Genomic DNA, 13,204 nt, shown 5'->3' on the forward strand with positions numbered 1-13,204 from the left:
AAAACAACTCTAAGCATCTCTAGTGCTTATATAGTGCTATCTATTCTGCATCAGCCAATGATTTAATCAACTGTGACTATGTCCAGGCAGTAAACATATGTTACTCCTCCCCCAAGAAGCAGTAGATCTACCCTTGTTTGTTGATTCAAGCATAGTGTACACTAACATTATTAGCCAGTCACCCATACTTTTAAATACAGAGAAGATCTATTTGCTTGCAGAGAGAACTGCGAATACTTACAGAGTGGAGAAGAAACCTGAAGAAGAAAGGTGGCAATTACTCACCTAAAAATGGGAATTATTTTCTAGCCTGTAACTATACTGTTAGATTTTTACAAGAACACTCTTGGCAAGAAAGCAGTGCCTTGTTTTGCTCCCAGAAGCACAGCCTGCTGAAAACTACACTGTGGAGCAATAAAGCCATTGATACACTGATGCTGTAACATAATTTTCTGGGAAGTCACTTGCTTGAGGGCATGTTTCTCAGCATGGCACTACAAAGCTGTGGTTACTTTTGGTGATATGAGTATTACATATAAATGCACTCAGCATGCAACAAACTAACCACAAAGAAGATAGACAGGTTTGTTCTTCAGTATTTTTCTGTTTTTCTTTCTTAGTGTTTCTCCAGTGAACAGAGGTTCTTGATGCTCCCTTTATTGTGCAATTTGTATTCCTTTCCCACCTGCTTCTAAATACAGTGTCACTTAATTAGTGGCTATGCCATAAACAGACTATGAGTAGGATTTTCCAGGGCTTGTACAGCTAGCTCAGTGATTATAGGTTATATTCTTGCAGAGAATGACATGTCCTGCATTAAAATCCACCACTTCTGGCACTCAAAGTTATGCTAGAAGTGTTGGGGTTCTCATGTCACACCAAATACTGGGACCACCCAGTCTGTCCTCTCTTCTGTAGTTCTTTTAGGAGCAGTGGCTTCACCTTCTTGTTCTTTGAAGGAAGACAGGGAGGCTTTTCCCACAATTTCCCTGAAAAAAAAGGAGAGGAAACTGTAAAAACTGATTTTGCATTTGGATCAGACGCACAAGCTCTGTTAAATTGCAGTTGGTTTAATATTTCAGAGATGTGTTACCATTTTCCTCTTGTTACCTCAGTGGTCCTGCCAAAGCTAAGATACGCATTTGTCAGAGATTGGAAGAGCAGTCTTAGTCTTGTACCTGTGAAATGTGAACCTCAGTATCTACCCTCAAAGGAACTCAGTCCTGCACCTATGATTTTTCTTGTGGTTGCTCAGAGGAAAGGGGAGGCTGCAGCTGCATTACTCAAGTGTCATCTTAACAAGTGGTCTTTATAAATGTCATATGCCTGGAGATTTTCCTTGGTTGCTATTTTTGTTTAGCCTGTAAAGTGAGATTTTTCAGCCTCACTTCAATCCCTGTGGAGGTAATTGAGCAATCCTCCTGAAAACCATCTCCAAAGGTATTAAGAACAAGAAGGATGATTGAGAGCAGTACAGCATGGATTGACAAAGGGAAAATAATGCTTGACCAATCTAAGAGCCTATTGTAAGGAAATTATTACCTTAGTGAATGAAGGGAGAGCCATGGATATTGTTTATCTTGAATTCAGGAATGATTTCAATATTGGACACTGCTTAGCATCCTTCTAGACAAGTTGATGTAGTACAGACTTAATACATGCACAGTGAAGGGGATTGAAAATAACTGCTGACTTCAAAATGTTGTGACCAATGGTACAAAGTCTACTTGAAACCAGTCACAGGCGGTATACTCTAGGGATAAATACTGTGAACAATGCATTGTAGCATCTTTATTAGTCATCTGAGCGATAGGGAAGAATGCTCCTTCTGCAGGTTTGCAGGTGATGCAAAATTTCAGGATGGAGTGGCTGATATGCCAGATGACTGTCCTGCCATTCTGAGGAACCTTGAAGGGCTGGAGAAATGGGACAGCAGGAATCTCGTGAAGTCCATCACTGGGAGACACAAAACCCTGTATCTGGGAAGGAATCATCTCATGCACCAGTGCACACTGTAGAGTGCCTGACTGGAAACCAGCTTTATGAAGAAAGACATGAGGGTCCTGGTGGTGGAGACCAAGCCAGCAATGCATTCTCACAGCAAAGAAGGCCAACTGCAGCTGTGGCTATATGAAGAGGAATGTTTCCAGCAGTTCAAGGGAGGTGATCCTTTCCTTCTGCTCAGCCCCAGGGGGACACATGTAGAGGGCTGAGTCCATTCCTGGGGTCCTCAGTACAAGTGGGATACAGAGATACGGAAACAAGTCCAGTGAAGGGGCACAAAGATGATTAAAGCATGGAGCATCTGATACCAGGTTGTTGCTCTTCTTTGGCCTGGAGAAGTTTTCTCTACCAAAACCTGTAACTGTTGTCTAATATAACCAATATTTATCTCTTTCATGGTTGTGGTAAAGCCCTGGTTAAAGCCCTGCCTCACACATCACTAGAAAACTCCCTCTAAAAAAAAAAAACCAAAAAAACAAAAACTTGAAAACCAAAAACCAACCAAACAAAATAGCCCCAAAAAACAACACAAAACAAACCCCCAGACATACAAAGTCTCTATAAATGATATCCATTTTGGAAAAGACACTGGTTTTGAAAATGTACTCTCCATACTCCATACAATCTACAGTACCAAGTCCACAGACCACTTGAGTGAAGAGATAAATTGTTCTCACATGTATTTCACTGAAATCATTGCCAAACAGCTGTCCTGTGACAGCTGTAGAACTTGTCCAAGTATACTAAAATGGCTGTAGGTTGCTGAAGAACATTTGAGTTTAAATTGTGGAGCTTATAAAGCTTATGTACTTGCAGGGTCACTTGCACTCTTAGGCACCTGTTTTGGCTATAACTCTCTATCTCTCTCATTCGGAAAAAGTGAAAGGCATATTGAGAAACCCCCATTTTGTGAAGGGATGATGGCAGATTTGTATGGAAGATGAGTCCTGCAGGCTGCAAAAGTTAGCAACATTCTGAGGATGGGAGCTGGCAGCTGGGCTGCACTGTGTCTGAGCAGGAGCTGCTAACCAATCACACCAAGTGTTTAGAAACCTTGGGTCACTGTCACTGTAAATAGAACTCTGCTGACCTTTCTTCTGACCCTATTATTTTCCATATTCATTTAGTGTCAGTGTGGAGACTCTTTCAGCATTTCTTCTGGGAAGTTCAGATCACAGTGTCTCTACAAAAACTTCAAAAGAGCAGTGCTGAAGAAGTTTCATCCAGAAGAAATGTTAGTGGCAACTTTCTTGACAGAATCTTGTGGTTGTTCAACCAAATCTTGCCCCTGAATTCACAAATTACTTTTTTTCAGTGTCTTTCTTACAAACATAATAGCAAATGGCTCTGTTCTGAAAAGTTGAATATGTGGTCAGCTAAAATTTGCCCTCACAATGCCTACTGAAAATGATGATAGATAAATCTCCAGCTGCTTGGAGGAATCGGGCACTTATACTGAAGTTAAATATATTACCAAAAATTTAGTACAGGCTAATCAATATCAAGTAAGAATAAAAAGCATTATTTGAATGACATTCAGAATGCTCCATCTCAATCAGGGAAGAAAGGGGAAAATGCGTACTAAACAATTTCCCACTTAAGTTGAAAGATTAATTTTACTGTTAAGCAAAACTTGACACAAAAATGTGTCAAAATTACTAATTCCTTTCTATTGATAAGAGGACATACATCATTGTAGATATTGGATTTTTAGTGAGTGACTAGCAATTAGATGATGTTTCTAATGTATTTTCTTCAAAGTCTGTTGCTTTATTTCCTTAATTTTCAATTGTATACATGCAACTTTCAGTCCAATATGGTATATAAGATTAAACCAGAAAAAATGTAGACGACAGTCACAGATGGTTATTAATATTGATGTTCACATAATTAAACCTCATAACCCTGAGATGTTAATTTATAACATCTTCAGTAAAAATCTAACAGATTTGAATGTATTATCAACATGATAGAAATAAATAGTGTGCAATAATTCTCCATCACTTAGTCATTTGAGGGAATTCAGTTTCTCAAAAATACAGTTTTATCCCTATCAATTTTATGCCTTTGAACTGAAGAAAGCAGCTTCCTCCTATGCCGCTGTGGCATTTCACTGTAGAAATCAGGTATTTTTGTGGTTGATGTTACATGGGAAATGCTGGAACTTAAAAATTACAAGTAATATCAGGTCCCAGAAATGATTTAGCACGTTGTCATTAGCAAGTTTCATATCTGATATTAGATAACCCATGTTTGTAGGAGTACTTTCCTCCTTTTATTTCCTTTTCTGTAATATCAGATATCAGCTCCTCTGTAATTAGTCATTTATCATGCCTATATACATAACCTAAAACTAGACGTCTGAAATGCAATGCAGTGCAGCTACATAAAATGCTTTTTCACTGGGAATAGTAAATTGAGAATGTTGCACATCATGATGCAACGATTTTTATTTTTAATCAGAGGGTTGTGAGTGGCAGCTCAGATTCAAGCTAAACGTATTTCATTCAGCCTTCATTCCCTGGTGTAACACAACAAAGTCAATTGCAATGTTCCTACCCATCTTCCTCCTCCTTTTCCTACAAATCAATTGTGTTTGTTCACTTATCACCTTCTGGATCATATTTCATTTCTATTTTGGGACATCAAATGTGGTACAGAATAGCTGCTACCTATTTGTGCTAAATTGTTTCTTGCTGCAGATACTTATTCCTTTGCTGTGTAATTCATATCAGTTCTAATCTAAGGATCTAATGACACATCAGTTTTTCAAATGCACAAGATCAGATATGTAGTTTTCTTCAGGAGTCTGGCTGAGGTCTGATCCTCTTAAATACAATCTACATGCAGATTGCCGTTGAGTTCACCTTCTGCCCAGGATCTGATAGAGATTTATATTTCCTATGCATTTTCCTAAATGGCCCAAAAGTTTAGAAGCGCCTCCATTGGCAAGTCACCCTCATGATCTGTTGTGATCATTTTTAGGTAGGCAGGCACTTGAACTCTCCCTTCATTCCCTGAGAAAGCAGAAAAATTAGACTTAAGTGGAAATATAATTTGCTTTACCTGCCAGTGATGGAATACTGTAGTTATGCAGATTTGACAGCAAGGACTTCTGTCCCTGCTCCCAAATGATACTGCTTAGATGACATTTTTCAGACCAATGGTAATGTAACCCATTTAAATGTAGCAGGCTCTTGAATTCTGGACTTGACTTATTCTAGCAAAAAATAAAAACTAAAATACAGTCAGGCTTCTTTTCTTCTTTTATTGTACTTATGAACACATGGAAGATACCAAGACAGGAAAATAACAAGGATTTTAGGCAACATACCAATCAGTTGAATATTTAATCTAAAGAAGACATATTTAAGGAATTTTAGAACCAAAAATTTGTGTGTGAGAGAAATAATTGGCAAGAGAATACCTATATGCCTTCATTTTTTTTTCTCTGTGAATATAATTCACTTTATTTTTGTAGGAAAGAATTGATAAAGCAAAACAGTAAAATAACTTAATACTTCTCTGTTATGATGAAATATGTAAATTTGTCCTTTTTCAATGATTTTTTTGGTTTCAAAAATGACTGAAATAATAAGTTTTTGTTATAAAAAATAGCCTTCTAAACTTGTATTTTCCCCACACATATGCTATTCTGAGACTGAATGTCTTGTCACAGTAATGTCAGTGTCAATCTGAAAATTCAATACAGAGCCAGTTCAACTCATGGACCTATGAGTCAGACCCACGTGCTAACTAAAATAAAATTAAATTGAATAATGTGTTTAGACACTGATGCTAAGCATTGAAATGGCTAGATTGAAAATACCTGGCTTTGAATTGGAACTATTTGAGTTTCTTTGCATTATTACACTTAGTTGCATCCAGGCACCTTGAAGAAAGTTCCAAAAAAACCTCACACATATTTAGGAAAAAGAAACCTAGATGTGAGGCAATGATTAAAGTTTTTAAATAAGAAGCATGAAGCATTTGTCCTAAATATAGACTTTCATAATAGTTTAGAGTTACCACACCCTTACTGGTGTTTGTAACTTTGAACCCTTCTCTAAAACAAGGCCTTCAGCTCCTTTTAAAACTCCTTTTACAAATGCAGGATGAACCTGTCTTACCTTCTTAACCCACCAGCAAAACTATATATTATTTTCCACATGAGGATTAAGCATCAGAATCATTGAATAATCTTTTTAATTACATTACCAAAAAGATTCCTGTGTCCAGGGGCTGGAAACCAGCCTCCTCATCCTGCAAATGTATCCTGATCATCAAGGGAAAAACAACACCAGTATGCCTTTAAAGTGGGACAACCAGTGCTTCTCCTCCTCCTTCACTCCAAAGCACACCCAGAGCTGCACAGCTGTGCACCAACAGTGCCACACAGCAGAGATTAACCCCCATTCCCTTAGGTAAGGTAGCTTTGAGAGGGACTGACAGTGTGCCTGGTCTGAATCTCCTGAGCAGGCGACAGAATTAAAAAAAGTGTCAAAGGCACTCTGTTGTTGTAGGAAGAGCTTCCTCAGACTTCTTTTTCTCTTTTGAAAAGGAAGCTCCCACTTTATTTAGTAAAGATCACAGATTTGCACTACTCTGGTGATAATCTCTACAATAAATCTAGGTTCTGGGCTGATTGGCAAATTATACTTGATTTAATTTAGTGCTGATTTTTTGACCAGGTTAGATAAAAGTGCACCAGGGAAATTAAATATTGGGAAAAGGTGCATAGGGAACATGAATTACCCTAGGGCATTTTGGACATTGAACACTCATATTCAGGATTAGGGTTCAGGACTTAGAGAGCTAGTTCCCAGTTTAGGTCAGCAATAAGATTTTGGACATAGCACACTGAGCTTTTTCTACACACACTATCTTGAATTGAATGGAAGCCCAACACTGCTTAAGGTTTCTGAGAGGATTGCTGTCAAGTCATGGAGAACAAACAGAGTATTTTTTACTTCTCTAAGAACTTTGCTTTATGAACAAGAAAACATTTTCAATAGATGAGTGCTGGAAATAAAAGGGACGAGAAATTGATAGTTCAGAAAATGAATCTAGAGCAATGACCAGCTTAACAATAAAAGAATGGGCTTGAGAGGCTAGAGCCCAATCTCTCTGTCAGAGGCAAGCAGGCCCCCATAAAAAGAATGGGGATTACAGCATATTCTCTTATCTGTCACCATATGGAGGAGGAGGCTTTCAAAAAGACATTTTTAGTAAACCCACCAGGACAGAATTACAATTACCCATTGTGGGCAGATAAAATGAGAAAACTGCCACTGATGCAGTGTTTTTGCTGTGACAGCATTAGGGATCTAGGTGGCAATTGAAAATGCAGAGCCTTAAGTGAGTGAGCTCAATTACAACTTTATGCATTTTCTTGATTACATCAGCCATTAAAATATGCAGAATAGTATTTTACGAAAGCTGATTTTCAGGTGAACAGAGAGAAGGGGCAGCAGAAGAGAATTTCATTTTCAGGAGGAAGCTAGAAATCATTTTTTCAGAGTTGAAAGCCAGAATATCACATATAAATTTTAAGTTTGTTTTATAGATTTTTATAAATAGACTTCAAATAAAGCAGAGCATTTACATCCAAGCAGATAACTGTTCTTCATTGCTAGAAGATTTTTTTTCATTTCTTTGAAAGTAGCAAATCTGTGATTTAAAAATAGTTAGACAGGCTGGGCTGCTGTTAATGGGGAGAGAAGGAGCTGTGTGATGAAGAGATGTTGCATCAGGTACTAACAAAGAAGCCAGAGACTTTTAAGAAAGAATTGTGTCAGTACTATGTTCTTCAGTTGGGATAAAAGGTGCTGCTGTTAGATTAAATAGCTTCTTATCTTCAGGCAAATATTTAGAGCAAATTTCATTGTGCAGGTCACTACTAGGTATACTAGAGCTGAAACTCACTTGTGAAAGTTTCCCTGTCTTTACCAAGCAGCAGTTTATGTAGAGACTACCATGCAGATTTGTTGAATAAACTTAACTGTAAGGATTTTGACCTGAAATAATGCTATTGATGCCATCATACCCAGCCTTGCCATGAGAAAATTTTTTTGATGTGTGGTGACCCAACTAGCTGTAAGGCAGGTAAGTTGGTAAAAATGAAGTAAGCCAATGAAGTAAGCCATGAGGAAGATATCCTATCCAATTCCCTCCTTTCTGAGTAATGGTAATTTCTTTTATATTTACACACACTCACATGTCAAAGGAGCAATAGAAGCACATTCTGAGACTCTTGAAAGTAATATTCTTCCTTCAAAACATAGATCAATGTACCTGTGCAATAATCTCTAAAATGAGAGTTTAACCTCTAATGCACCATGTAAATAGCCTTCCACTTTTTCTGTGGAGGCTATAAAATAGTGAGTCTTATCCCCACACATTTAAAAAAAATAAAATATGATACCTTCAGTCTTTTCTTTCTAGGTTTTAATGACTGTCTTAATGAGGTTTTAAAGCTGAACTGCAATTTGGACAGCCAAACAACAAACAGACTTTTGACATTTCAGGTCTGCATCTTGCAAAACACTCAGTGAAAAGTCTCTGCATGAGAAGTGATAGCAGTTGGCCTCTCTTAGCTTGGAAGAAGCTGTACTCCCAACAACAGCGTTATCCCTTTTGGCATCAATGTTTTATGTTCTTATTACTCATATGTTACAAAGCTAAATCAAAATGTAGCTCAATCTCTAAAATAACTCTCTCAGAGGTATTTTAAATCCTAAATTGAGTAAAGAGAGATCAACGAGGCACTCAGAGAAATTAAATACTAAAACGAGAACAAGGGTTCAAACATAAACAGCCTATGTTATAGAGTCACCAGCTCTGACTGTCTTGCACAGAACTGTGCAAGGCTGTCAAAGATGTGTAAGAGAGGCAGATTTTCTGCTAGTAACAAAGCAATTTAGCCAGGAAATTGTGGTCTCTGCAAGAGCCTGCAATCTAGGCTGCAAGGCTAGATTCTTGAGACTGAAAGTTTCTTTCTTAACATATATTCAGCTCCCAACATAAATGAATTTCAGACCAGATTCAGGCCTTTGCCCTTTTCCAAAACATAGGTAGTAATATTGCTCCCATTGGGGGAATATTTAGCTCTTGTCTGGTTTCATCAGTGCTGGGAACTTGTTCTATTCAAAACCTGCTATATATTAGAAAGGACTGCAACACTGTCTGTCATGATTAATCTTTTATGACTACGGCAGTTGCAAAATATCTCTGGCCTCTGTTGAGCCTAGTTTTTAGTAAAACAATGAGCATAATACATTAGGTAATATTTCAAAGTGTTTTGCAAAGTCTCAGGTCACTTACCATAATCTGTGACCCACTCCATTTGTAATTCTTCTAGGTGTTTCCAGGTCAATTTTGTGCCATCGTGGGTAGTGGCTATATAACAAAGGTCAAGTGGTTAATATTCTAATGAATTTGTTGCAGATAAGTCAGTCCTATAATAAACCTCTGCAGAGGCCCCCTTGTCAATAGAAAAAAAAAATATTCAAGCTAAGAAAGTAGATTTCAAAATATCCTTTTTTATTGGGTTTGCAATAATGCTGTCACCCCAAGGTGAGAAGAAATTCCTTTTGAAATAGGTCAGTACCAAATAGATAATTATATGAAGACAAAATAATCTTCATCAATCTACAGAAAATTTAAAAAAGCAACTTTTAAGAATAGCAGAGGCAGCTAGTGAGCTACCAGGGTGTACACCAGTGCAGTACAGTGTATTCTATCTTATCTGTTCAGGTGTGCAATACCTGAAATAAATGTGAAGAAATTCATCTCCAAAATTTGTTTTGTGGAATTTATTGCTTAAGGATAGAAGTAATCCTTGAAAACTTTTAGAAAAGGAAAGCATTTCCTCAACTATCTGCAGATCATTATCAATGGGAAAACAAAAGCTAGGTTCAGGAAAGGTTTAAGAAGCAACACTATAGGTCATTGTTCAGCTAGAGAACCTTTTTGTTCTGAAGAAAAAATAAACCCTATATTTCCGAAGTGGTTTATCTAATGAATTATGAAGTGGTTAGTTTACAACTGCAAAGACACTCTGTGGGGTGGCATCTGAAGTCTGCTATAGCCAGTGCAAATTCCTCCACTGATCCCTTAACCATGCAGAGACAAGTGGCAAAAAACTAGTAGCAGTATAAACATTAAGTAGGGAAATTGGGGTCACATCTCATTAGGAAAATGCAAGCCAACTCTCTAAATATAAATACTCAGAATGTAAACCAGAGTGAAGCAATGACTGTATAACTATTCAAATTGCCAGAGGATCTTCTAGCCCAGAGTATGCTCATAATCTAACTATAAGAAACTGATTGTCAATCTGAGTCAGGAATGTCAGAATAACTGCTCCATTAAATCTAATGGCTCCCTGAAGCAGGATATAGGGTGGGTTAACTAATATTAAATTCTGTTCATCCAATCAAAAATGTGGTGACATCTCCCTGCCCATAAAAAAAATAATTAGAAATGTGATTATTAAGAATACCTGTACTGTACAGTGCAGAAGTCCAGAGAGAAACACCAGGGAATTAAAATGTGGATCTCAGAAAAAATTCCTTTCTCCAAAAGATTTCTTGGCACAGCAAGTTACCAGGTGTGCTGTAAATAGCCTAGTAATTTTTTTTCCCTTTACAGCTGAGAAAGGGCATTTTTCCCTATTACAAGGAAGTCAGAAAATCCCTTCTAAATGAGAGAAAAGCTAAGGGTGTGGTTTTTTTCTCTGTGGTTTTATTTTTAGTGCTTACTCATATTCTGAATGATAGATACTTCTTTCAATCAAAGTTTGGAAAATAAATAGAGAAAAGGTGTACTACAATTCCTATTCAACATGAAAGTACAAAATAGTGTACACACAAGTTGACATGGTGCTGTGTGTGGTGGATAGCTTTTATGACACCATCAAGTCCTGTCTTATTCCAGTTCTGTGCTGGTATAGTTGCACTAAAACCAGCGGACTTAAACCCAACAAAATAAACAGAAAGAAGGGATTAGAGGCCCCACAGTGCATGTGGAACATTACAGAGTTTTTAATGTCTGCTTGTAAAGAGCTGTTGATGCCTGGCCTTAGGCAATCAGATGTTAAATAAATGCCCAAAGCAATTTGATATAATGGATTCTGTTCTGTGCTAAACAATAAAACCGTGCCCTCTTCTTTCTTCCCTGAGAAAGCTTATTTCAGCTATCCAAGCCATTTTTTATCATTCTTGCCCACAACACACTTTCTGCTCTTCAGCACCAGAGATTCTTCCCTCTGATGTCCTTTATTCCCACCTGGAAACACAGATGGCAGAACTGCCTCCAATGTTGCCAATGTGGAGCAGACCAGGCATGGCAGCATCACCATCAGTCATTTGTCACAAGTTCCCCTCTGATCTCTAGTATGGATTCTTTTTTCTTTTCTTTTACTAAATTACTTCCTTCCTTTTGACATCTTCCCTACTCTGAAGGACTTATTCTTTCATCATATGTATGAACGGTATTTAGTGAAGCAGTGTGTTCTGTGCTACAGCAGGGACAGAAATAATTCTAAAGGACAGGTGACCTGAAACAATAAAAAGTGGGCAGATGCAGGCAAATTGCCTCAGTAAGCACTGTGATTGTGTATGATCCTTTCCACCTGCTAATGAATATGCATGTGGAAAACAAGAAACTCTTTTTTTTAAAACTGTGTTGAGTTTGCATTGGTAGTGAATAAATCAGGATGATAAAATGTGAAGTCATCCATATTTAAGATTCAACAGAAAATGACAGTTATAATCTGCCCAAGAATAAAAATAGGTTCAGAACCAAAAAGTTTTTGAATGTCAGAAAAATAAGATCTGTAACACTCAGCAAGCATTCAGGTCTGGGACGGGGGAGAGGGGAGTTTTCAGGTAAATTTACAGGTCTGAGGTTATAATTTTAGAATGCCAATGATCTTAGTGCTTCTTTTCAATTGTACTGATTACTCTGTCAGGCTGAAAATAACTGTATGTAATTAGCACCAAGAAGAAATTAATCTGAGAAGACAAAGGCCATCATCAAAGGGTAGTGTGGTAAGGAAAAAGACAAAGCTGATGACAAAACCATAATGGAAACTGGCAGAAGAGAACCTCCACAGCTCTAAATTTTGGCATAATCTTGGGCATTTTTAGAAGAACAGAATCAGACTTTGCTATGTAAAGAAATTTGCTTCTCTTAAATATCCTAGAATAAGTATCATAAATAGAGCAAATAAACAATTTTATAAATGAGTCGTATATATTGTCGGCTACTACATAATACTGGACTTGATTAAAATACTTTGGCACTTAAATGTTGATCCTTTACTAATGGCAGATCTGGTTTTGCCACTCATTATATCAGGTACTGCACAAACTCTGGCAGTACTCAGTTATGACATACACCCCATTGGATCTTCAAAGTCAATATTCTCTTGTTTGTTGTACTGGTGTAGTTGTATTCAGTGCAGTTTCCAAACCAGCACAATCAGACACAGCCTTTTCCAAAAACCAAAATTCCTGGTTGCTATGTCATGTTTACTCTCCTCCTAGGTATATACCAGAATAATTTAATGTATAAATTTATTTTTTAATGTGGCTGGCTTGAAACAGCTGAAATTCAGATGTATCTGTGTTATGCATGATTGTGATTTCAGTAGCCCTTTCTTTTATTAAAATATTAAATAGTAGTTACATTTAAATAATATTTTACTTCTTTGCAATATGAATATCCCTCAATCTAATGGCTAGGATAGCTGCATAAAAACAGGTAGACAGCAGTTTCAGGTCCTTCATCAAATTGAGGACTAGAGGAAATTTACCCTGAATTTTGCTAATTAGTTATTTAGGCACAAAACTGATCTCTACAAGATAAAGTTTCCTGTTTGTGATAAGTGATTTTTACATGAGTTTTACACATCCTTCCATTCTGGGGCCAGACAATTATCTTTAGTACTAAATATTTTATGATTTTTTTTTTTTGTCAACAGTTTCACAAGGATAAAATTCAATCTTCCAACAGAGAAGCACATGGGGGCAAAAATTTTCTACCCTTTATGTCAGGGCTGTGTCTTGCCAGAATCTGAGTTGCAATATTGAATGTCACAGTGGTTTTGCAGTGTAACTTCAGGATGACAAAGTGTGCACACCAGCTGTCATTGTTAAAATCAGTGATTCACTGTGAAGATTAAAAATTACTTTTC

The 13,204-nt window shown here is 37.3% G+C and overlaps 1 long non-coding RNA gene across 1 annotated transcript; it reads right to left on the minus strand.

Moving 5' to 3' along the window:
- Window positions 1-206: 206 nt before the first annotated feature.
- On the minus strand, window positions 207-10,590 carry LOC136290201 (uncharacterized). Its single transcript, XR_010721039.1, has 3 exons — window positions 10,508-10,590; window positions 9,328-9,402; window positions 207-989 (listed from the first exon to the last, which is right to left on the minus strand). It is a non-coding gene; the product is annotated as an uncharacterized lncRNA (long non-coding RNA).
- Between the last annotated feature and the right edge of the window lie 2,614 nt (window positions 10,591-13,204).

This window comes from Chamaea fasciata, unplaced genomic scaffold (genome assembly GCF_029207755.1).
Source record: "Chamaea fasciata isolate MVZ Bird 193981 ecotype frontalis unplaced genomic scaffold, bChaFas1.0.hap1 SCAF_5, whole genome shotgun sequence".
NCBI classification, from domain to species: domain Eukaryota; kingdom Metazoa; phylum Chordata; class Aves; order Passeriformes; family Sylviidae; genus Chamaea; species Chamaea fasciata.